This window comes from Triticum urartu, chromosome 6A (genome assembly GCF_056163025.1).
Source record: "Triticum urartu cultivar PI428250 chromosome 6A, HENAU_Tu73, whole genome shotgun sequence".
In the NCBI taxonomy this organism is placed as follows: domain Eukaryota; kingdom Viridiplantae; phylum Streptophyta; class Magnoliopsida; order Poales; family Poaceae; genus Triticum; species Triticum urartu.
This window is the reverse complement of record NC_141878.1, coordinates 143,983,069-144,010,485: the sequence shown is the minus strand read 5'-3', so window position 1 is coordinate 144,010,485 and position 27,417 is coordinate 143,983,069. Positions and strand designations below refer to the sequence as shown.

At 44.7% G+C, this 27,417-nt stretch overlaps 1 pseudogene; it reads left to right on the top strand.

Annotated features, from left to right (window-relative positions):
* LOC147964507 (uncharacterized) overlaps nt 1-27,417 on the top strand; it is an 84,949-nt pseudogene that overhangs the window by 8,894 nt on the left and 48,638 nt on the right.

The following is a 27,417-nucleotide window of genomic DNA, read 5'->3' as shown; positions in this document are numbered from 1 at the left end:
TGTATCGCGAGCTTTGCTATTATAGTTGGATCTTGTGTTTCTCATCCCCCTCTTCTCTCTTGTAATGAATTGAGTTTACCTTTTTGAAGTAATCTTATCGAATTGAGTCTTTAAAGATTTGAGAACACTTGATGTATGTCTTGCCGTGGATATCTGTGGTGACAATGGGATACCACGTGCCACTTGATGTATGTTTTGGTGACCAACTTGCGGGTTCCGCCCATGAACCTATGCATAGGGGTTGGCACACGTTTTCGTCGTGATTCTCTGGTAGGAACTTTGGGGCACTCTTTGAGGACCTTTGTGTTCGTTGAATAGATGAATCTGAGATTGTGTGATGCATATCGTATAATCATACCCACGGATACTTGAGGTGACAATGGAGTATCTAGGTGACATTAGGATTTTGGTTGATTTGTGTCTTAAGGTGTTATCCTAGTACGAACTCTAGGGCTGTTTGTGACACTTACAGGAATAGCCCAATGGATTGATTGGAAAGAATAACTTTGAGGTGGTTTCGTACCCTACCATAATCTCTTCGTTCGTTCTCCGCTATTAGCGACTTTGGAGTGACTCTTTGTTGCATGTTGAGGGATAGTTATGTGATCCAATTATGTTATCATTGTTGAGGGAACTTACACTAGCGAAAGTATGAACCCTAGGCCTTATTTCCACGCATTGCAATACCGTTTACGCTCACTTTTATCATTAGTTACCTTGCTGTTTTTATAATTTCAGATTACAAATACTATTATCTACTATCCATATTGCGCTTGTATCACCATCTCTTCGCCGAACTAGTGCACCTATACAATTTACCATTGTATTGGGTGTGTTGGGGACACAAGAGACTCTTTGTTATTTGGTTGCAGGGTTGCTTGAGAGAGACCATCTTCATCCTACGCCTCCTACGGATTGATAAACCTTAGGTCATACACTTGAGGGAAATTTGCTACTGTCCTACAAACCTCTGCACTTGGAGGCCCAACAACGTCTACAAGAAGAAGGTTGTGTAGTAGACATCATATGCCACACCCCTCCCGATGAACATGACCCTCTTTTCGACCGTAGCGCTCCAACACAAGTCCGTTTCCTTCGTTTTGCGGTACGCCACACCCCTCCCGATGAACAGGACCCCCGTTTCGACCGTAGGAGGTCCGTTTCCTCCATTTTGCGGTACGCCAGACCCCTCCCAATGAACAGGTTCCCGTTTCGACCGTGGCCGGTCGAACACAAGGCCGTTTCCTCCGTTCTGCGGTATGCCAGGCCTCGTTTCCATCGGTTGTTCCGTCCAAGCCCTCCCGATGAACACGACGATGCATTCCATTCCAACCCGGCCGGTTGGCTCCCCATGAACACGACGACGAAGCAGTTTCTCCGTTCCGACCCAGCCATGTACACGGGCCCTGGCCGTACGTATGCGTGAGTAGGCGTTCTAGACCCCGCCCGTATGTATGTACGTGTCCGTATTTTCTTTCTTGCACACTAGCCGATGTACATACGTGTACATGCTACATGCGTGCCTCTACTACGACACATGCGTGCTCTACATCGATCAGTATGCACGTACACGTTCGCGACCAGAATGACAACGCTACGTACGCTTTGACCAGGTGGGTCCCGACTGTCAAGCACTTCCTTGCGTGCGAAGATATAGCTGGTGGGTCCCAGCAGTCAAGGGGGTGAATCGTTTTTTTGCCCGAACGCACTTCCTTGCTTGCGAAGATGTAGGTGGTGGGTCCCAGCAGTCAGGGGGGAAACATTTTTTTCATGAAATATGGTGGCCCGTCCGGTGGGTCCGCATTGTCAGGTGCGGGAATAATTATTTTGCGCGTAATAAGGAGGCACTTCCTTGCGGCTGCCGTGGACCCAGGTGTCAGTCTCTCCACGTACAATACTCTTCCGATGGAAGTTGGTCGTTGACCACATTGCCCACGCCACGCAGAGAGCACCAAGGCGGTGGACGACGGCGAGGCCTAGGAAGGGGCGACGCGGAGCCAGGGAAGACGCGGCAGTGGATGCCCACGCGGAGAGGAGTACGAGGGTTCACTGGTTCGGCTGCGGTGTGAGGCTGTCGTCGCCGCAGAATAACAGGGGGTGTGGGTGGGTAGAGGGATGGCCTGGCCAGCGGTGGGAGTAGTAGGGGGCGGTGAGGCCTCTGCGGCATCACAGCCGGCCATGGGAGGCAGGAGCACGCGGCACGACCGGCGCTGGTTTGGGCGGCTGGAGCAAGAAGACCAGAGGTTGAATAAGCACTACGGCCGTTGGATGGACATCATACGGTCACTGGAGCTAGAATCCTTCATATATGACTAAGTTCACAAAGCCCTCCGTCCCCGTCAACTTAGTAGGCCCACAAATCAGCCTCCCACTGTGATGGGTCCCATCTGGCAGGGGGTATTCATTTTTTTGTGTGCAATAAGGAGGCACTTTCTTGCGTGCGAAGATATAGTTGGTGGGTCCGACCTATCAGCGGAGGGAACATTTTTTCACGAAATAGAGAGGCCCTTCCGGTGAGTCCTAGATGTCAGGTGGAGGAATCATTATTTTGCGCGTAATAAGGAGGCATTTCCTTGTGTGCAGCCGTGGACCCAGTTGTCAGCCTCTCCATGTACACTCCACTTCCGATGGATGTCATTCGTTGACCACGCCGCGCCGAGAGCACCAGGGCGGTGGACAATGGCGAGGCCTACGAAGGGAACGACACGGAGCCGGGGAAGACACGACAGTGGCTGCCCACGCGGTGGAGAGTACGAGGGTTGACTGGTTCGACTGCCATCGCCGGAAAATAACAGAAGGTGTGGGTGAGTAGAGGGATAAACAAGCCAGGGATGCGAGTATATGACGGGGCCGTGAGGCCTGCCTGGCAGCACAACCGGCCACGGGAGGCGGGAGCAGGCGGTTCTGACTGCGCTGGTTTGGGTGGCTGGGGCAGGAAAATCAGAGACTGAAGAAGCATGATTGCCGTTAAATTGACATCTAACGGTCTGACGCTGGTAGAGTCGATTGTTGACTAAGTTTCTTTTTTGAGAAACCTTGTGTACGCATGAACTTAGTAGGCCCACAAGTCAGCCTCCAAATCCGTGGCAGACAACATAGAGCCCATTTGCTATTTTTTAATAATTTGCAGCCCATTTGCTAATTCTTAAGTAATTTATTACATCCCGTTTTCTGCCCAGGACCACGGTCAAAAAGTTCAACCTTATTTTGCATATTTCGGTGGATTCCGAACTTTTGTAATCCCGAAATGATAAACATTTTTAAGAACTTATTGATTTGCCAAAAAAATCATTTTGTTTTTGTAAGAAAATAAGACGTGGGGCAATTGAGTTGGTTTAAGGGAAAACCAGTGGTAAAAAAATCAGCGCTGGGAGGGAAAACAACAAAAAAATAAGGATGTAAATATGAAAAGGGAATTTTATGTATTTTCAATATAATGATACGTGTATATGAACTAGTAAAACTATAGGTAGAAATTACAAAACGGATGTAGACATGCGTTTCAAGAGGAAAATAGAATTGGGCTGTGTGTTTAATTCAGTAAAAAAAATTGCCTGCGGATGTTGTAAGACAAAATATAACTAACGCTGGCGGGCCAGAGGCCAGTAGATACCTGCTGGGTTTTTGTGCCCCGTTGTCGTCATGGGCTGGGCCTGTTAAAAACAAAACCAAGCCTGGGCAGTCTACAACCCAGTTGAAACTTGCTCGATCTAAAAAAAATATACGTGCTCAATAAACGTGAGAATTCTACAAGTACAGACTGATAACTCGGATGCAGCAGGGATATTGTTTTTTCATCGTGATAATAAGTGCATGCACTTGTTTCGAAAAATTTGGAGAACTGGGAATTCGAACGGCAGGTGCTTATGCTACCCATCGAATAAAAATCAGGTGTCTGAAAATTCATTTCGAAACAAATGATTCAGCTTTATGTCCACGTCGACCCTCGGCATGATGGTTGGAAGCAAATGCCAAGTTCATACCAAAAGATCGTTAACAACAATACCAACTTGTGGACTGATACGTCTCCAACGTATCTATAATTTTTGATTGCTCCATGCTATATTATCTACTATTTTGGACATTATTGGCCTTTATTATCCACTTTTATATTATTTTTGGGACTAACCTATTAACCGGAGGCCCAGCCCAGAATTGTTGTTTTTTTGGCCTATTTTAGAGTTTCGAAGAAAAAAAAATATCAAACAAAGTCCAAACGGAATGAAACCTTCGGGAACGTGATTTTCTCACCGAACATGATCCAGGAGACTTGGACCGTACGTCAAGAAATAAAGGAGGAGGCCACGAGGTAGGGGGCGCGCCTACCCCACCCCAGGTGCGCCCTCCACCCTCGTGGGCCCCCTGTTGCTCCACCGACGTACTCCTTCCTCCTATATATACCTACGTACCCCCAAACGATCAGATACGGAGCCAAAACCCTAATTCCACCGCCGTAACTTTCTGTATCCACGAGATCCCATCTTGGGGCCTGTTTCGGAGTTCCGCCGGAGGGGGCATCCATCACGGAGGGCTTCTACATCAACACCATAGCCCCTCCGATGAAGTGTGAGTAGTTTACCTCAGACCTTCGGGTCCATAGTTATTAGCTAGATGACTTCTTCTCTCTTTTTGGATCTCACTACAATGTTCTCCCATCTCTTGTGGAGATCTATTCGATGTAATCTTCTTTTTGCGGTGTGTTTGTTGAGACCGATGAATTGTGGGTTTATGATCAAGATTATCTATGAACAATATTTGAATCTTCTCTGAACTATTTTATGTATGATTGGTTATCTTTGCAAGTCTCTTCAAATTATTAGTTTGGTTTGGCCTACTAGATTGGTCTTGCTTGCAATGGGAGAAGTGCTTAGCTTTGGGTTCAATCTTGCGGTGTCATTTCCCAGTGACAGTAGGGGAAGCAAGGCACGTATTGTATTGTTGCCATCGAGGATAACAAGATGGTTTTTTTATCATATTGCATAAATTTATCCCTCTACATCATGTCATCTTGCTTAAGGCGTTACTTTGTTTTCATGAACTTAATACTCTAGATGCTTGCTGGATAGCGGTCGATGAGTGGAATAATAGTAGTAGATGCAGGCAGGAGTCGGTCTACTTGTCTCGGACGTGATGCCTATATACGTGATCATACCTAGATATTCTCATAATTATGCTCAATTCTGTCAATTGCTCAATAGTAATTCGTTCACCCACCGTAAAATACTTATGCTCTTGAGAGAAGCCACTAGTGAAACATATGGCCCCCGGGTCTATCTTCATCATATTAATCTTCCAATACTTAGTTATTTCCTTTGCTTTTATTTTACTTTGCATCTTTATCATAAAAATACCAAAAATATTATCTTATCATATCTATCAGATCTCACTCTCGTAAGTGACCGTGAAGGGATTGACAACCCCTTATCGCATTGGTTGCGAGGAGTTATTTGCTTTGTGCAGGTACGAGGGACTCGCGCGTAGCCTCCTACTGGATTGATACCTTGGTTCTCAAAAACTGAGGGAAATACTTACGCTACTTTGCTGCATCATCCTTTCCTCTTCAAGAAAATCCAACGCGGTGCTCAAGAGGTAGCAAGAAGATTTCTGGCGCCGTTGCCGGGGAGTCTACGCAAAAGTCAAACATACCAAGTACCCATCACAACCCTTATCCCCCGCATTAAATTATTTGCCATCCGCCTATCATTTTCCTCTCCCCCACTTCGCCCTTGCCATTTTATTCGCCCTCTCTCTCTGTATCCTCACTCTCTTTCTCTATTTGCCTCTTTTTGCCCACTTGCTTTTTGTTTGCTTGTGTGTTGGATTGCTTGCTTGTCACGACGGCTCAAGATAACACTAAATTGTGTGAATTTACCAATACCAACAACAATGGTTTTATTAGCACTCCGATTGCTCCTCTTACTGATGCTGAATCTTGTGAAATTAATGTCGCTTTGCTAAATCTTGTCATGAAAGATCCGTTTTCTGGCCTTCCTAGTGAAGATGCCACTACCCATCTAAATAGCTTCGTTGATTTGTGTGATATGCAAAATAAGAAAGATGTGGACAACGATATTGTTAAGTTGAAACTATTTCTTTTTTCGCTTAGAGATCGTGCTAAAGCTTGGTTTTCGTCTTTGCCTAAAAATAGTATTGATTCTTGGAACAAGTGCAAAGATGCTTTTATCTCTAAGTATTTTCCTCCCGCTAAGATCATCTCCCTTAGAAACGATATTATGAATTTTAAGCAACTTGATCATGAACATGTTGCACAAGCTTGAGAGAGGATGAAATTAATGATACGTAATTGCCCTACTCATGGTTTGAATTTGTGGATGATTATACAAAAATTTATGCCAGATTGAATTTTGCTTCTAGAAATCTTTTAGATTCGTCCGCGGAGGCACTTTTATGGAAATCACTTTAGGAGAAGCTACTAAACTCCTAGATAATATTATGGTTAATTATTCTCAATGGCATACTGAAAGATCTACTAATAAAAAGGTGCATGCGATAGAAGAAATTAATGTTTTGAGTGGAAAGATGGATGAACTTATGAAATTATTTGCTAGTAAGAGTGTTTCTTCTAATCCTAATGATATGCCCTTGTCTACTTTGATTGAGAATAATAATGAATCTATGGATGTGAATTTTGTTGGTAGGAACAATTTTGGTAATAACGCGTATAGAGGAAATTTTAATCCTAGGCCTTATCCTAGTAATCTCTCTAATAATTATGGTAATTTCTACAAAAATTCTTATGGAAATTATAATAAGATGCCCTCTGATTTTGAATCTAATATTAAAGAATTATTACTTCGCAAAAAAATTCAATGCTTTCATTGAAGAAAAATTGCTTAAGATTGATGAGTTGGCTAGGAACGTTGATAGAATTTCTCTTGATGTTGATTCTTTGAAACTTAGATCTATTCCTTCTAAGCATGATATCAATGAGTCTCTCAAAGCCATGAGAATTTCCATTGATGAGTGCAAAGAAAGAACCGCTAGGATGCGTGCTAAGAAAGATGCCTTTATAAGAGCGTGTTCTTCTAGTTCCTATGAAAATAAAGATGAAGATCTAAAAGTTATTGATGTGTCCCCTATTAAATCTTTGTTTTGCAATATGAATCTTGATAATGATGGGACTGAATATGATCCACCTTTACCTAGAAGGCATTCCAAAAATTCGGAGTTTTTAGATCTTGATGCTAAATTTGATGAAAGTGGGACTGAAGAAATTAAAACCCTAGATGTTGCTAAACCCACTATTTTGGATTTCAAGGAATTTAATTATGAAAATTGCTCTTTGATTGATTGTATTTCCTTGTTGCAATCCGTGCTAAATTCTCCTGATGCTTATAGTCAAAATAAAGCATTTACTAAACATATCGTTGATGCCTTGATGCAATCTTATGAAGAAAAACTTGAGTTGGAAGTTTCTATCCCTAGAAAACTTTATGATGAGTGGGAACCAACTATTAAAATTAAGATTAAAGATCATGATTTCTATGCTTTATGTCATTTGGGTGCTAGTGTTTCCATGATTCCTAAGACTTTGTGTGATTTGTTAGGTTTCCGTGATTTTGATGATAGCGCTTTAAACTTGCACCTTGCGGATTCCACTATTAAGAAACCAATGGGAAGAATCAATGATGTTCTTATTGTCACAAATAGGAATTATGTGCCCGTAGATTTTATTGTTCTTGACATAGATTGCAATCCTTCATGACCTATTATCCTTGTTAGACCTTTCCTTAGAACGATTGGTGCAATTATTGATATGAAGGAAGGAAATATTAGATTCCAATTTCCATTAAGTAAAGGCATGGAACAATTTCCTAGAAAGAAGATTAAATTACCTTATGAATCTATTATGAGAGCCACTTATTGATTGTCTACCAAAGATGGCAATACCTAGATCTATCCTTGCTTTTTATGCCTAGCTAGGGGCGTTAAACGATAGCGCTTGTTGGGAGGCAACCCAATTTTATTTTTATTCCTTGCCTTCTTCTCCTGTTTAGTAATAAATAATTTACCTAGCCACTGTTTTGGTTGAGTTTTTTGTGTTTAATTAGTGTTTGTGCCAAGTAGAACCGTTGGGAAGACTTGGGGAAAGTCTTGATATCTTGCTGTAAAAAATGGAAACTTCAACGCTCACGAGAACTGCTGCCATTTTTATTTGGAAAGTGCTATTTAGTTAATTATTTTTACAGAGGATTAGTAGATAAATTCCTCACGTCCAGCAATTTATTTTAGAATTTTTGGGGCTCCAGATCTTGCGCTAGCTACAGATTACTACAGCCTGTTCTGTCTTTGACAAATTCTGTTTTTCATGTGTTGTTTGCTTATTTTGATGAATCTATGGCTAGTAAAATAGTTTATCAACCATAGAGAAGTTGGAATACAGTAGGTTTAACACAAATATAAATAAATAGTGAGTTCATTACAGTACCTTGAAGTGGTCTTTTGTTTTCTTTCGCTAACGGAGCTCACGAGATTTTCTACTTTAAGTTTTGTGTTGTGAAGTTTTCAAGTTTTGGGTAAAGATTTGATGGATTATGGAACAAGGAGTGGCAAGAGCCTAAGCTTGGGGATGCCCATGGCACCCCAAGATAATCTAAGGACACCTAAAATCCAAAGCTTGGGGATGCCCCGGAAGGCATCCCTCTTTCGTCTACTTCTATCGGTAACTTTACTTGGAGCTATATTTTTATTCACCACATGATATGTGTTTTGCTTGGAGCGTCTTGTATGATTTGAGTCTTTGCTTTTTCGTTTACCATAACCATCCTTGCTGTACACACCTTCTGAGAGAGCCATACATGATTTGGAATTTGTTAGAATACTCTATGTGCTTCACTTATATCTTTTGAGTTATATAGTTTTGCTCTAGTACTTCACTTATATCTTTTAGAGCACGGTGGTGGATGTGTTTTATAGAAACTATTGATCTCTCATGCTTCACTTAGATTTTTTTGAGAGTCTTAAATAGCATGGTAATTTTCTTAAATAATCCTAATATGCTAGGTATTCAAGATTAGTAAAAAAATTCTTATGAGTGTTTTGAATACTAAGAGAAGTTTGATGCTTGATGATTGTTTTGAGATATGGAGGTAATAATATCAAAGTCATGCAAGTTGAGTAGTTGTGAATTTGAGAAATGCTTGTGTTGAAGTTTGCAAGGCCCATAGCATGCACGTATGGTAAACGTTATGTAACAAATTTGAAACATGAGGTGTTCTGTAACGTCCTCGATGCGGATATATCTCCCACGTGTCGAAGCACGACTTAGAGGCATAACCGCATTGAAAGCAATGTCGCAAGTGAGGTAATCTTCACACAACCCATGTAATACATAAGGGTAAGAGATACATAGTTGGCTTACAATCGCCACTTCACACAATTACATGAATAAAGCATTACATCATCCAGATACAATCAAGGTCCGACTACGGAACCAAAATAAAAGAAGACTACCCCAAATGCTACACAGATCACTGATCGTCCCGGCTGGGCTCCACTACTGATCAACTAGATCGAAACAAGACAAAGGACAAGATCTTCATCGAACTCCTCCTTGAGCTTGGTTGCGTCATCTGCACGGTATCCTCGGCACCTGCAAGCTAGTTTTGGAAGTAACTGTGAGTCACGGGGACTCAGCAATCTCACACCCTCGCGATCAAGACTATTTAAGCTTATAGGAAGGGTAAAAGGTATAAGGTGGAGTTGCAGCAAGCGACTAGCATATATGGTGGCTAACATAGGCAAATGAGAGCGAGAAGAGAAGGCAAAAGCACGGTCGAACAACTATGATCAAGAAGTGATCCTAGAACAACCTACGTCAAGCATTACTCCAACACCGTGCTCACTTCCCGGACCCCGCCGAGAAGAGACCATCACGGTAACACACACGGTTGATGTATTTTAATTAAGGTCAACTTCAGGTTTTCTACAACCGGACATTAACAAATTCCCATCTGCCCATAACCGCGGGCACGGCTTTCGAAAGTTCAAATCCCTGCAAGGGTGTCCCAACTTAGCCCATCACAAGCTCTCTCGGTCAACGAAGGATATTCCTTCTCCCAAGACAATCCGATCAGGCTCGGCATCTAGGTTACAAGAAATCCTCGACAATGGTAAAACAAGTCCAGCAACACCGCCCGAATGTGCCGACAAATCCCGAAAGGAGCTGCACATATCTCGTTCTCAGGGCACACTCAGATGAGACATCCTACGAGTACAACCAACCCTCAAGTTGCCCCGAGGTGGCCCCGCAGTCTAGTCGGTCGGACCAACACTCAGAGGAGCACTGGCCCGGGGGGGGGGGGGTTAAAATAATGATGACCCTTGAGTCTGCAGAACCCAAGGGAAAGAAAAGGCTAGGTGGCGAATGGTAAAACCAATGTTGGGCATTGCTGGAGGAGTTTTATTCAAGGCGAATTGTCAAGGGGTTCCCATTATAACCCAACCGCGTAAGGAACGCAAAATCCGGGAACATAACACCGATATGACGGAAACTAGGGAGGCAAGAGTGGAACAAAACACCAGGCATAAGGCCGAGCCTTCCACCCTTTACCAAGTATATAGATGCATTAATTAAATAAGAGATATTGTGATATCCCAACAAGTAAACATGTTCCAACAAGGAACAACATCTCCATGTTCCAACAAGGAACAAACTTCAATCTTCACCTGCAACTAACAACGCTATAAGAGGGGCTGAGCAAAGCGGTAACATAGCCAAACAACGGTTTGCTAGGACAAGGTGGGTTAGAGGCTTGGTTCAACAATATGGGAGGCATGATAAGCAAGTGGTAGGTATCGTAGCATAGGCATAGCAAAAGAGCGAGCATCTAGCAAGCAAAGATATAAGTGATTTCGAGGGTATGGTCATCTTGCCTGAGATCCCGCAAGGAAGAAGAACGAGTCCATGAAGAAGACAAACGGACGTAGTCGAACGGATCCTCACAAACGCGACGTTACCGGAACCAACCCGAAGAAGCAACACCAGAAAAGAGCAAACAACATAGTAAACAACCATCACATAAACATGGCATGATGCACAATCAAGTATGATGCATGTCCGGTTTAAATATGCATGGCATGTCATGGCAAGAGCACGAACAAAACTACAAGTTAAGTGGAGCTCAATATGCATCGGGATGCATATTGACAAAACACCACATCAATTATTTAGTTCTCTCCCATTTAAGTACTCAACAATATTAAATGTTGGTTAAAATGGCAAGAGGTGAAGCATAACAAAACTATACCATTTAAACAGTTTAAATGGGGCCGGATATAACAAACAACAAATCTGGTAAATCCCCATATGCATTAGTAATTTATTGCAACAACAATTTAAACATTTTAATTATTGTTATCATGATGCGGATGACATGAACAAGTTTATGCAATTTTTTATTAAAAGTTGGCAAGAGCATTATGAAGCATTTTGTCATCGTGGCGGAAATGAAAAAGGGTGCCACAGCCACGATAACGGTAACGGTGCCACGGCAATGTTCCGGTTCCGGTACTTGATTGAGATACCGATGCAAAGGAGAAAAGTGCGGATGCGTGCATAAGATGGTGGGGCGCTCCCGGATACCGGGTTCCCATGGGTTAGTGGCATGGAAACGAGTGACAACCCGGACATGGTGCAAACAAAGGGGGCATCTCATCCAACATGCATTCATTCGTTCACGGGCGTCGTCTCGGGGTTATACCTTCGAGGCTGGATTTTTCGGAACGGATAAAGTTCGTAGCGGAAGTAAACGTTCTCGCCATGTTCGTAGATGCTCGGGGTCACGGCAGGGAACTTGACATCCACGGGGTCTTCGAGGGTCGACGGTAGTTGTTCTATGCATCGGGCGTCAAGGTACTTGTCGTTTTTAGCGAATCCGAAGACGACGGTAGTTGTACACACGTTGTCAGGGAACTTGTCAGTCCGGTCTTGGCGACGGTAGTTGTGCATGGATCATAGATGTTCTTGGGTCATCGTTAGAGGAGCTTGGCGGATTTGAATCCCTTCGAGGTTGTCGTGGTACTTGGGGTCTTCGGACTCGCCGATCTCGTACACTCGAAGGGGTACTTGCATTTTGCAATTCCATATCCAGGGTCGTCACGTGTTCGAACTTGACGGGGCATGGGTGTTGTGGTACTTGTCGTGTTCTGGAACCGAAGTGGTACTTGGCGATATCCGGGACGGTCTTGGCGATTTCGGAGACGCAATATAAGTACTTGACGCATCACCGCATAGTCATACTCATGGTCCTTGGGGCATCAGTGCTAGTTGGACTTGCCGGTCTTGAAGGCGGCGGTGGTTCCAGGGTACTTGACAAATGCACATGGTCACACCCGAGTCGTCGTACACTTGACGGATCCGGAAGAGGAACTTGGCGACCAAGGGTGTTGCAGTTGCAGTCTTCATGTCAACGAGAACAGGTAGCGAAGGAGGAAGCTCGAGCAGGGAAGTGGAGCACAGCAGGCGGCCGGAGATGGCAGATCGTCAGCAGGCAGAGGGCCGACGGGAGGAGGCAGGCGAGGTGGATGTCCATCGCAGCGGAAGGAGAGGCAAAAGGCTGGACCATGCAGCAGCGGGCGAGGGGCTCCGGGACGGCATGGAGGTCGAGGAAGAAGAGCTCGAGGCGGCGCTGGAGCATGGTGGCGCGGTGGCCGGACGAAGTAGGGAGGCTCGATGGAGGTCGCCGGCGCGGAGAGGTCGCAGGCTAGGTGCGGGCGTAGCAGAGGAGACGAGGCGGCGCTGGGCCGAGGCTTGGGCGGAGCTCCTCGGGCTGGACGCTGGCAAGGAGGAAGAACCGCGGAGCGGGGTCGCGAGGAACGCAGGGGTGCGCGTGCGTCGGGGCTTCTCCCTTGCGCTATGCCTGCGAGAGCTCGCGCCTCCTTCGAGCTGCAGCACAAGGAAGCAGGGAGAGGACCCTGGGCGCGGGCGAGGGGACGGACGGCGACCGGTGCAGCGCTACAACGACCGCAAGGGGCGGCGCTAGTCGAGGGGAAAAGAGAGGCCGACGCAGGGTTCTTGCGTTTGGGGTTGAACGAGAGGAGAGAGGAGATCGATGGGGATCGGGTCAAGGGGAGAGGGAGTCGGGCTGCGGGTCTCCCTCTGGCGGCGCGAGGGGAGAGATGGAGCGAAAGGGAAACGGGCTGGGGTTAGCGCTAGGGTTGGTGGGTGCGGCTGGGCCTTGGGCCAGCGCAGGAGGTAGGGAGGCCCAGGCTGCTGCGCTAGGCTGGACTCCTTTCTCTCATTTCTAAAACAGAAAAAAACAAAGAAGAGGAGAAAAAGGAAGGAGGCGATAGGGGAAGAAGTTGGACATGCGGATAATTTCCTTGGACTCACAAAAATGTGAGGAATTTAAATAAAATGGCAAGAGGGTTTTTGGAGAACAATAGATTCGCACATGTTGAATTTAATTCAAGATATTTGGATTTTGAAACCCATTCGAAAGGACTCTAAAAGGGCTGAGATTTTTAGAGGAGCCTCGATAAAAGAGATGAGAAATATTGGCAAGGTTTGAAGGTCAAACTCGAAGAGGAATAGACATGGAAAATATTTTGCACGTGTGTTATGGGTGATTCCGAAAATGAAATATTTAATATAGCTCCCTAATATCGGGAGGATATGTTATAAAGAGAACTCACCATGTGAATTCCCTCAGTTTAAATGGACCGAAGATCCATACGGTTCATTTATTTGAGTTGCAAAGATTAAAGACATGATGGCATGATGACATGATGCAATGCACAAATGCAAAGATGAATGCAATAAACCAACAACTCACACGACGAAACTCGGAAACCCTGGAAGGCATCTGAAGCTCCGGTCTTGGGGCGTTACATGTTCTTTGATTGTCCTCCTCATGAGTGGCGGTCGGGGACGAGCGATGGTCTTTTCCTACCAATCTATCCCCCTAGGAGCATGCGCGTATTGCTTGGTTTTTGATGACTTGTAGATTTTTGCAATAAGTATGTGAGTTCTTTATGACTAATGTTGAGTCTATGGATTATACGCACTCTCACCCTTCCATCATTGCTAGCCTCTTCGGTACCGTGCATTGCCCTTTCTCACATTGAGAGTTGGTGCAAACTTCGTCGGTGCATCCAAACCCCGTGATATGATACGCTCTTTCACACATAAACCTCCTTATATCTTCCTCAAAATAGCCACCATACCTACCTATTATGACATTTCCATAGCCATTCCGAGATATATTGCCATGCAACTTTCCACCGTTCCGTTTATCATGACACATTCATCATTGTCATATTGCTAAGCATGATCATGTAGTTGACATAGTATTTTTGGCAAAGCCACCGTTCATAATTTTTTCATACATGTCACTCTTGGTTCATTGCATATCCCGACACACTGCCGGAGGCATTCATATAGAGTCATTTTTTGTTCTAGCATCGAGTTGTAATCATTGAGTTGTAAATAAATAGAAGTGTGATGACCATCATTTTCTAGAGCATTGTCCCAAGTGAGGAATAAAAAAAGAGAAAGGCCATAAAAAAGAGAAGGCCCCAAAAAAAGAGAAAAGAGAGAACGGACAATGTTACTATCCTTTGCCACACTTGTGCTTCAAAGTAGCACCACAATCTTCATGATAGAGAGTCTTTTGTTTTGTCACTTTCATATACTAGTGAGAATTTTTCGTTATAGAACTTGGCTTGTATATTCCAACAATGGGCCTCCTCAAGTGCCCTAGGTCTTCGTGAGCAAGCAATTTGGATGCACACCCACTTAGTTTCTTTTGTTGAGCTTTCATACATTTATAGCTCTAGTGCATCCGTTGCATGGCAATCCCTACTCCTTGCATTAACATCAATCGATGGGCATCTCCATAGCCCATTGATTAGCCTCATTGATGTGAGACTTTCTCCTTTTTGTCTTCTCCACATAACCCCCATCATCATATTCTATTCCACCCATAGTGCTATGTCCATGGCTCGCGCTCATATATTGCGTGAAAGTTTATAGGTTTGAGATTACTAAAGTATGAAACAATTGCTTGGCTTGTCATCAGGGTTGTGCATGATGAGAGCATTCTTGTGTGACGAAAATGGAGCATGACTAAACTATATGATTTTGTAGGGATGGACTTTCTTTGGCCATGTTATTTTGAGAAGACATAATTGCTTAGTTAGTATGCTTGAAGTATTATTATTTTTATGTCAATATGAACTTTTATCTTGAATCTTTCGGATCTGAACATTCATACCACAATTAAGAAGAATTACATTAAAATTATGCCAAGTAGCACTCTGCATCAAAAATTATATTTTTATCATTTACCTACTTGAGGATGAGCAGGAATTAAGCTTTGGGGATGCTTGATAGGTCTCCAACGTATCTATAATTTTTGATTGCTCCATGCTATATTATCTACTATTTTGGACATTATTGGGCTTTATTATCCACTTTTATATTATTTTTGGGACTAACCTATTAACCGGAGGCCCAGCCCAGAATTGCTGTTTTTTTTGCCTATTTTAGGGTTTCGAAGAAAAGGAATATCAAACGGAGTCCAAACGGAATGAAACCTTCGGGAACGTGATTTTCTCACCGAACATGATCCAGGAGACCTGGACCCTACGTCAAGAAATAAAGGAGGAGGCCACGAGGTAGGGGGCGCGCCTACCCCCCCCCCCTGGTGCGCCCTCCACCCTTGTGGGCCCCCTATTGCTCCACCGACGTACTCCTTCCTCCTATATATACCTACGTACCCCCAAACGATCAGATACAGATCCAAAACCCTAATTCCACCGCCGTAACTTTCTGTATCCACGAGATCCCATCTTGGGGCCTGTTCCGGAGCTCCACCGGAGGGGGCATCCATCGAGGAGGGCTTCTACATCAAGAACATAGCCCCTCCGATGAAGTGTGAGTAGTTTACCTCAGACCTTCGGGTCCATAGTTATTAGCTAGATGGCTTCTTCTCTCTTTTTGGATCTCAATACAATGTTCTCCCCCTCTCTTATGGAGATCTATTCGATGTAATCTTCTTTTTACGGTGTGTTTGTTGAGACCGATGAATTGTGGATTTATGATCAAGATTATCTATGAACAATATTTGGATCTTCTTTGAATTCTTTTATGTATGATTGGTTATCTTTGCAAGTCTCTTCGAATTATCAGTTTGGTTTGGCCTACTAGATTGATCTTTCTTGCAATGGGAGAAGTGCTTAGCTTTGGGTTCAATCTTGCGGTGTCCTTTCTGAGTGACAGTAGGAAGGCACGTATTGTATTGTTGCCATCAAGGATAACAAGATGGTTTTTTTATCATATTGCGTGAATTTATCCCTCTACATCATGTCATCTTGCTTAAGGCGTTACTCTGTTTTCATGAACTTAATACTCTAGATGCATGCTGGATAGTGGTCGATGAGTGGAGTAATAGTAGTAGATGCAGGCAGGAGTTGGTCTACTTGTCTCGGACGTGATGCCTATATACATGATCATACCTAGATATTCTCATAACTATGCTCAATTCTGTCAATTGCTCAATAGTAATTCGTTCACCCACCGTAAAATACTTATGCTCTTGAGAGAAGCCACTAGTGAAACTTATGGCCCCCGTGTCTATCTTCATCATATTAATCTTCCAATACTAAGTTATTTCCTTTGCTTTTATTTTACTTTGCATCTTTATCATAAAAATACCAAAAATATTATCTTATCATATCTATCAGATCTCACTCTCGTAAGTGACCGTGAAGGGATTGACAACCCCTTATCGCGTTGGTTGCGTGGAGTTATTTGCTTTGTCCAGGCACGAGGGACTCGTGCGTAGCCTCCTACTGGATTGATACCTTGGTTCTCAAAAACTGAGGGAAATACTTACGCTACTTTGCTGCATCATCCTTTCCTCTTCAAGGAAATCCAACGCAGTGCTCAAGAGGTAGCACGGACGACAAGGTAGTACAAGTACCAATACGAAACTAACTTATAATATTTTTACTCCTGGCCCTAGTGTTCGTCTGGTAGAAAATCTTGCAGAGGACCAGCTCCCGATCCTTCTCTTGCTCCAGGTCCCCGAGGTGGTACTGGTGCATCACCTAGTTGGTCCTCTGTTGGTCGAAGTTCTTGTTGGTGTGCAACACCAGAACCTTTTGGCTGCTCGTCTGCCGGCCGTTGACCATCACCGGCAAGGTATTGCCGGTGTTGTGCCACATCGCGTGCATGTCGCACTCCGACTGTATCTTGCGAGACGTCCACGTGCCCTTTTTGAACACCCTGGAATTGCATTGGAAGAAATGCTTGCTTAGGCCACTCAGTGTGACACCTACAGTATTGTCGAATACAGGTTTTAGTGTACGTAGTTGGCATTTTCATAACATCTTTGGCATGTTGTAGTCACTTGTTTCACTTTTTATTAACTGTCAAATTGTAATTTGTTCACCAGGTCCGCGTCTAAAAAGAAAAATAAAGTTATAAACAAAGGAATATGTTTGTGCAAGTAGACGGCCGATCGGTGTCTTACCTGGAAGTTTCTCAGGATGGGTGTAGCATATGCCGTGCTCGCTGTCGATGGTTGATATGAACAAATCGATGAGTGGGTGAGATCTCGCGCTGTCAGCACTCACTTTGGTCTCAAGGTGCTCGATCAGCTCCTGATCCGTGGGATCGAACTTGACGCCAGCCGGCAGCACCGACCAATCCTTCTTCGACTTGCATCGGTTAATTCCAGTTATATGGTACTCAATGTATGATCAACCGACAGTTTTAAGTGAATGATGAAAGATTTCGACAGATAAGTGGTACTCCAAATCTGAAGTCCAGAATACTCAAACATGCCGCCGGGATTCTTGTGTCACCTCATGCGCAGCGTGTTGTCACGTCAATTCAATGTGTGGACATGATGAATAATTTGATCGGCGTATACTAGTACTGCTACTATACTACTTACTAGTCGTATTTAGTGTCACATTTTAACCATAGGTTTAACTAACAAGTACGCACTTGAAACCTAATTGATATATATATAGTGATACTATTCATCATCCGGGGTGCAGAATAAGTTATTCTTCATCCGAGGTAATCTTACGATCATTTTATAATTAAATTGCATTTGGAATTCAAATAGTTATATTTCTGTTGATTCACTACGTAAAATTTGGCATGAGAAAATGAAAATATAGGTCAATAAGATAAGAAAATTTGCATTTTATGTGTATTTTACACTATATTTTTACGGTTGTAATTTTACATAACATAAAATATTTTTTACGATGATTATATTTTTTACGCTCTCTTTTTATGTCAGAAATAAGACAAAACTTACAGAACGTAAAATCATGGTGCGTTGATGGTAAAATAGAGGGGGTGAAGCATCTCCATCATCATTATCAGTACATCCTGCGTAGGTGAGTTAGGATGCACTTGATCCCGGAAAGGTATCTATCCTTCAAACCCGAGGAGTGCTTCAAACTAACAACAGTACATAATATCCAACAAAAGAGGGTCGTGCTACAGCAGCAGAATACATGGCTCAGTCTAGATATCAGTACGAATCAAGTTGTGCATATTTTCTGTTGGCATGAACCACATCGCCGCATGTCGGGTTTGCAAAAGCCATCCATCGCATGGAAGCTTGATGCCTTTCACACACTGAAGATTATCTGGCAACAATCTGTGTCGACGAATCTCTGGATATGGTGATTCATGAAACCCATGGTATGATGTGTAAACACAGTCCCCCCCTGGCGAATGGAAGTTGCGTAGCACGGTAATCATCGCCGGTGATGTGATCGATGATTGGTTGGATGATCGGATAATTGAGCCCGCGGAACATGGAGTGGTTGCCGAGGCTGTAAACTCGCCTCCAGTTGAATTCGCCTGGCCCCGCGGAGCTGGGATCTTTCTCGAACACGAAGCAGCCATAGCCATCAATGTCACGAACGCCCCAGGCATTGTACTGCATGTGGTTTGATGTAATGGTTTGGTCAATTTGGTACGTGCGAATGAGCATCAAATGACCGCCGTCAGCTGAACGAGCGATAAACCACCACCCATCGGCTGGTATGATTCCAGGTCCTGGAATCATGAAGGCCAGCGCATTTGCGTCTGCTGCAACAATTCAAATTGGAGACCAAAAGGACAAAAATAAACAATCATGTTCAGAGTATGTGTGGAATTAAGATTATTATAATAGTGACACATATCATAGACAGAGAATTGCAATGCCGTGGTCATAATCATACCCCAAGTTAAAAAAATAAGCCAATGGCTTTCATATTCTAGCCATATGTCATGGTTCAAACATCATGTAACAATGAGAGGAAAATAGCTATGACAGATCCTACTCATATTCTACCATAACACTTACTACTACTGTTCTCATATCAACTCTAAGCAATAACATGCGTTGTTATAAAAATCTGGGAAATGAGAGTAACATATAGCAATCATGATGTTATGCTCATAATATCTATTCTAACAATCATTAGATGCCAATTGTTCTCATATCAACTCTAACAATAACATGTGTGGTCATAAAAATCTAGGAAATGAGAGGAACATATAGCAATGGTGCGGTTATAGACATACTATCTATTCTAAATTTGTAACAATGAACAAGCAGTTGTATTCATAAGGTAAAGATGAGATGAGATAGAACAATTACACGACGATAGATTCCACCAGTATAGGCAGCCAATCTGTGCGTCGACCGCGTAAACGATTCCATCGTGCACTATAGCATCAGGCAGAAATGTTGCCTCAACAGGATTGACCACAAGCCATAACCATGTATGGCGACCGGATTCCAGATAGACTAATCCCATGTTGAAAAAGGCAATGAGCTTGTAATCCATGTAGTCTTCTGATGGTGTGGGCACTTCGCAGATTACAACTTTCAGCAAACAGAGGTCGAGCCAAAAGCTTGACGCGTCTCGTGCGTAGTAGGCAGGAGTGTCCGGCGGGCCGCAAGACTCGATGGCGGCAGTAACCAACGATGGAAGGGTGATCTCTCGCTGGGTGTAGATATCCACGAGATGCCACGAATTACCGGATTGGTGGATGAGGATGATCCAGTTGGCCTTCATGCCCGCCCAGTAGTGGCCGCGCATGAAGGACAGGTGGACGGGTAGTGGTAGCATGTCGAGGGGCACCACGACAACCTCAGTAGGATCATCACATCAGTGTCTGGGCCACCTGCGAGGATCGGGCATCAGCAAGTAGGGTGTCTTGAAAAGAGCCATCCGGTTGCAGACGAGTAGACGGTACAAAGACACCGAGCAGGCGGCCAGATGGACGGTGCTGAGTAGGTCCATACGATTACAGATCTGCTCCAAGAGAACAACGGGGAGGGATTCCAATCGTGGCTCCGCGTGTCAGTCGGTTCTGCCATTGGGGTTTTCGGTGCCTGCGAGCTAGCGAGGAAGTGGATTCGGGCGGGCGAGCGAAGAAGCTTCTCCTCGTGTGGCCGAGCAGTGGGCGGGGGGATATGGTACGCGCAAGCTACCAAGGAAGATAGCGTGGGCGGGCGAGCAGTGAGCGGGGGGAAATGGTGTGCGGCCGACGATGGGGAAGAGACGAGGAAGAAGAAGAGAGGAGGAAGAAGAGTGGAAGACGGGGAAGAAAGTGCATTAAATCTCAATTCTACTACTACTACTACTACCAGGATATATCGTCCTTCGAAGTGTAAATAGTTACACCGATGACATGTGGGTCTACCACAAGAGGGCCCATATGTCAGTTAATGGAGGACAGAAGCGTGCTCTACTGGCAAACATGATAGCAGTACTGGGTAAGGCTGATTTAGTAACACCAACACGCTGGTTCAGCTTATTAATTAAGTGTCCCATCTGCTGCTACGTGTATTGTCATTTCACTACGAAGACTAGTTGAATAGTTCTCTCTGATCGAGATGGGGAATAATGGATCGCGAAGACTTCCTTTCTACATTATCCCTATGCCTCTACGCTCAATTCACTCATTTTGCTCCGTACGTAGTCACTTGTTGAAATCTCTAGAAAGACAAATACTCCGTATTTGGGAACAGAGGGAGGATTTTACTCCATATTTGGGAACAGAGGGAGTATCACCATATGGAGGGAACAGAGGAAGCTTGAAATATGAACATGTCAATGGGAGGGAGTAAGCCCCATGCATGCATGCAACATGCAACACTCACACGTACACATGGACACATGCAACACTCACGCACCCATGTGGCACACAACACACGACGCAACACACACGCTCATGCTCAAGTGCTCAACCTACTCCCTACGTCCGTGAAAGACTGTACATTTAGAGATTTATACATTGACCAGGGCATAATTAATGCCCAAAAGTAGCAGACTTATGTGTGCATGCGACCATTGAGAGAATAAGATTAAATGAATATCATTGCATGCTGTAATTAAGGATAGACATGTAGCCTATACCTAGAGCACAAGTTGGTGCATTAGTCAATCAATATCGATTTAGATTAAAGGCTAAATGCATTGGAAGTGTAGATGTACTACACTCTTTGTTTTTTAGCCGATGTACACTCTTTGTTGGAAGACCGAGGGAGTACACGTGGATGCACTCACATACACAACCAGGGTGGTTCGCGCGCAAGGGTTGGACTCCTGTCGCGCCTGCGTAAAGTTTTGTTTAACTGATTTCTTTGCTCTGCCAACTGACAGGTGGGACCCAGAAACCAGGTGACAATTTAACCAGTCAACAAAGTGCCACGTCGACTATGTGGCCGGTCAGTAGGGTGCAATATGGTGCTCTACGATGAGCTAGTGATCGTATAATCACCGCAAAACAATATATAGTGACCGTAAAGAGCGTATTGTTACATACGTTGACCGCCAGTGTATTTTTCTCATTTCAAATTAAGCCATATTAACCGGAAAGGACGCAGTATGGACTAGTACTAGTACTGCTTTGATGTGTCCCATCAACTCGCCGAACGAGGAGAAGCTTGCTTACTACGCCTCTCCCTCGCCCACGCGCACGGTGGTTCGCAGGACGAGGAGAGGGTTTTGACTACAACGCCCTCTCCCTATCCCTCTCCCTCGCCCTCGCCCTCGCGGTGGACGTGCAACAGTTCAATCGGTGTCAGATTGCCAGAAGCATATTGTACTATAGTATCATCATTGTTGGACCTTCCGAAGAGGCGAAGAGCCAAGTGCAAGGTTCACACGAGTACGAACTGTTGAACCTCCCGAAGAGGCAAAGATCCAAGCGCAAGGTTTTATAGGAGTTGTCGTCCTAGTAGGAGTGTACTACAACTATAGCGAACGATGCTACTGTGTGATGCCGCCACGTCACGTATATCCAAAGCCGTGTCACCTTTTTTTCTCAAAGAGCGTGTTGGAGCCCGTGCAACAACCACCCAAATTGCACGTACACATAACACATTTACTAGTAATAAATTCTAAAGGACAAATGCCAGTATGCCACACAAGTTCATCTCCAATTCATGTGATAAATTTGTGCACGACTAGTCTACATATATTCATAGCGCCACCATTCACAATTTACCGTACTCCACTTACACGTTATAGATGGGCTACATGTCCTCCTCCAGGTACCAGTCCTAGGTGTTCTTCATGGATGGCACGATCCATAGCGGTGGGCAACGGGAATCATTGTCGCAGCTTTCTAGTCCGGTTCCACACGATGGAGACTCATCCAAGCTGAAGCGGTATAAATCAGGGATAGCGTGTCCCAGCATGTCGTTCATCCGGCGATGCGCACTGAAGACACAACCATGCTTCATGAACGGCAGGCCTTCCGTGTCGTGCACGGAATGTGGCATCCGCTTCACAATGGAGTAGCTGTCCCCAATGAAAAGCGAGTACTCTCCAAGAGTGTTCCTCGGCACCCACGTAGCATCATGGCGGTCGAACTCGACGCCGTTCATCTGGTACACGCGGCATCTCAGATCTGGACACATGGTGACATACATAGTCAAGGTCCATGCATAATAATGTTGTGCTCAAATATGGCGGTCAGTAATACTGTGCAACAAATAGTACTACTCCGGTACAGAGGAAGTAAATAACCGACTTATTATATATAGCCACTCTTGGCTACATGGATGAGATAGTAAGATATGGAAAAACAAAAATGGTGGCAGTTAGTGGGTTCAAGTCTTCAAGGGCCTAGCTAGCTATACGCGTCATCCAAGGTAAAATGTACTCCTACTAGCACGTAAGTAGAGTACTAGTACAACAATGAAAGAGAAGGCAAGAGGGTTAAAAATGGAATACCTGGGGAGATGGTGACGGTCCGATCGTGGTAGATTGTGTGACCATGTTGCACATCAGTGGTACCATGGGTAACGACTGCTAAGATAGTTGATCCCAATATGCCAAAGTCAGCTACAAGGTTCCAGGTTGGACCGAATCGCGGATGCAAATGCACATCCAGGATCGGCAATCTTATTTTGATCGTGGGATGCCTGGTCCCTGCAAAATAATGGAGTACCGTTAGGGATGCAAATGATGGTTTGTGCATTCCGCTTGTAATCTCCCGTACCGTAGGATGGCAACCTGATGAAACAAGTCCCCTGGCTTGTCACTGCGAAGATGCGGCCTAGATGGTGCAAGGCGTCTTCGAACGTGTAGGGGTACAAATCTGCCGCCGCCAACATGCGCCAGCCTTTGTCGTTACTGCCTCTTGCATTGATAGCAATCCTTATGTCGAACACCACGATGAGATAGTAATCATCGTAGCCGCATCGCTTTGTCGGCGGGTCCGCAATTGCTGTCTTCTTCAATCTCATGTAGACATCATCATACGTATTCAGGCCCAGCCAGTCCGGAAGGCCGTTCCCAATGGTGGAGAAGGGGTCTACTGATACGTCTCCGTCGTATCTACTTTTCCAAACACTTTTGCCCTTGTTTTGAACTCTAACTTGCATGATTTGAATGGAACTAACCCGGACTGGCATTGTTTTCAGCAGAATTGCCATGGTGTTATTTATGTGCAGAAACAAAAGTTCTCGGAATGACCTGAAACTTCACGGAATATCTTTTCGGAAATAATAAAAAATCCTTGCAAAAAATGAAGACCAGGGGCCCACACCCTAACCACGAGGGTGGGGGGCGCCCCCCTACCTCGTGGCCCCCCTGGAGCTCCTCCGACATCGACTCCAACTCTATATATTTGGTTTCGGAGAGAAAAAAATCAGAGAGAAGGATTCATCGCGTTTTACGATATGGAGCCGCCGCCAAGCCCTAAAACCTCTCGGGAGGGCTGATCTGGAGTCCGTTCGGGGCTCCGGAGAGGGGAATCCGTCGCCATCGTCATCATCAACCTTCCTCCATCACCAATTTCACGATGCTCACCGCCGTGCGTGAGTAATTCCATCGTAGGCTTGCTGGACAGTGATGGGTTGGATGAGATTTATCATGTAATCGAGTTAGTTTTGTTAGGGTTTGATCCCTAGTATCCACTATGTTCTGAGATTGATGTTGCTATGACTTTGCTATGCTTAATGCTTGTCACTAGGGCCCGAGTGGCATGATTTCAGATCTGAACCTATTATGTTTTCATCAATATATGAGAGTTCTTGATCCTATCTTGCAAGTCTATAGTCACCTATTATCTGTTATGATCCGTTAACCCCGAAGTGACAATAATCGGGATACTTACCGGTGATGACCGTAGTTTGAGGAGTTCATGTATTCACTATGTGTTAATGCTTTGGTCCGGTACTCTATTAAAAGGAGGCCTTAATATCCCTTAGTTTCCGTTAGGACCCCGCTGCCACGGGAGGGTAGGACAAAAGATGTCATGCAAGTTCTTTTCCATAAGCACGTATGACTATATTCGGAATACATGCCTACATTACATTGATGAATTGGAGCTAGTTCCGTGTCACCCTAGGTTATGACTGTTACATGATGAACCGCATCTGGCATAATTCTCTATCACTGATCCATTGCCTACGAGCTTTCCATATATTGTTCTTCGCTTATTTACTTTCCCGTTGCTATTGCTATCATCACTACAAAATACCAAAAACATTACTTTTGCTATCATTACCTTTTGCTACCGTTACCACTACTATCATATTACTTTGCTACTAAATATCTTGCTGCAGATATTAAGTTTCCAGGTGTGGTTGAATTGACAACTCAGCTGCTAATACTTGAGAATATTCTTTGGCTCCCCTTGTGTCGAATCAATAAATTTGGGTTGAATACTCTACCCTCGAAAACTGTTGCGATCCCCTATACTTGTGGGTTATCATCTACCGGAACGGCCACACTGTTGTGGATGTTGTGCAAAATGATGGTGGTATCCGGCCGGAGGTATGCAAGCCAATCTTCGTTGGCACCGACCCAGACCTATATATAAGACGGCGGGCAGCGGAGAAATTACAGGATGGAAATGGAATAACTAAGTACTACATGATCAAACTCCATTACTAACCTGCTCATCGGACAAAATCCGACTACCTCTCAACGCCGGCAACTCTAGCGGAGTCAACGTACAACCATGTCCAGGGAGCGGTGGACTGTTCGAAGGATTGTCCCATAGAAGAACCTTCTCCTCGTGGACGCATGGAAGACCAACAAGCATGGCCTTTTCCCAAGCCTTTTTAAGCATCGTCTTGAAAAAGTTGGTGCAGGAAGCACTGAGTCTTGCGGCGGTGAGGACGTCGGAGCGGCGTGCGATTTCTCCCAGAGGATCGTCGTCCAAGGTCTCCCAGCCCCGACGAGGAGGAGAACCGCCTGGCGAATCCATGGGAGCAGCGATTAACTGCCTTCTCTTCGGGGGAAGGGGAACTGGGGAGGAGGAGATAAGAGCGTAGTAACCGCAGGGCCTCGTCCCTTCCAACTGTAGATCGTTCCTTAGCGAAGGGGTGAGGCTATTATTTACTACTAGTACTAGAATGATGGGACGTTATGGGATTGCATTATACTGTAAATAATAGCACCAGTAAGAAATTTTTTGCACTAGCTAGTAGTTTTTGGCTTGGGTATGTTTTTGCTATTTTTTGTACATGCCAACTAGTGTAAAAAAACGTCTTACATTATGTGACGGAGGAGTACGTACTCGTACTGTAGCAGTACTAGTACTACTTTCTAAACTAGTAGTGCGATGTACTATACTTCTAGTATAGTGCACCAGTTTTGAACTCTTGAATCTCAGGGCCAAGGAGCTACAGTTGGAAGTGGAGGGCACTACTGTTCTCTAGACCCATCGCTGTACTAACAATGCAGGGAAAGTACACCTGCGTAGTGGCCTAGTGGGTACTCTCGGTGCTTTATTCAGCCGCTCCTCTCACGTAGCTGGCCTACTCAGCCGCTCCTCTCACGCACACACTAGCAGCCTGTTTATCAGCGACGGTTACTGCGGGGCAGAACATTTGAGTTATCTGATACAACGAGACTAGGCTTTTCGCTTCCATTTGTGGAGGTGTAATGGATCTCATCGAACTTTGTTAGTAGTTCCTTCTTTATGAATGAGATGAAGCAAAGTTTTTGCCTCCGTTTCAAAAAAAACACGTCAAGAGAAATTTCTTTTATAGTAGAGCCGATAATGGAGTGAAGTCCATGCGTGCAACGCCACAAGCTACAGAGTAGTAGTAGAGCACTTTACGTACAGAGCCATAATGCACAGTTCCCAATGCCCTGCCAGGCTTTTTCGGCTCCTCGGGCTTAATTGGGAGGCACTAGTTTAAATATGCTACTAGTTGATGAGGAAGCTGCAAGCAAGGTGCGGCTAGGGCGAGCACGCGAGCCACGAGATGCTGGGAAGGAAAACCCGTTCACGTGGCCAGGCTATCCAGTGCACCCAGATTGTGGTACCGCACGTTCGTTTGACTTCAAAAGTCAAACTACCCGTGTAAAATATTGGCTCGCAGCGAAGTTACTATTTTAAAAAAAGGCCGACATTTGTTCGGCCGGGATCGAACCCACAAAATGAGGTATACACTCCGGCGACCACTGGTAGTGCTCGTTGGAGTACAACACAACCTAGAATCGCCTTTTGTCGCTAGTAGTACATTGTTCCTTACAAGAAACCCCCAATAATGCAAGAAACCACTAATAATGCTAAGAAACTACTACCACTTGCATACGTGGTAGACTTAAGATAAGACTACCTTATCAACCATTGTACATGCTCTTACCAACCAGCCCTACCAAGAAACGACTACTCTACAAAGTGCCGTTATAGGCACGTTTCAACCCATGGCCCTGTTTGGATACATTTGTTGTCAATCTAACCCTGCCATCCAAACACCACTTTGGTTAGAGTTAGTTCAGGGTTAGAATCTAACTATAACCTCTGACTTAGAGTATCCAAACAGGGCCCATGTCGCCCATTAAGTCAACGCCTTCTATTCGACCCGGCGTTATGACTTGTGGGACCTACATGTCTGTCTGCACAAAAATCCCCGAGTGACCTCCTACCTCCAGCCCGTCCACCTAGTCATCCTC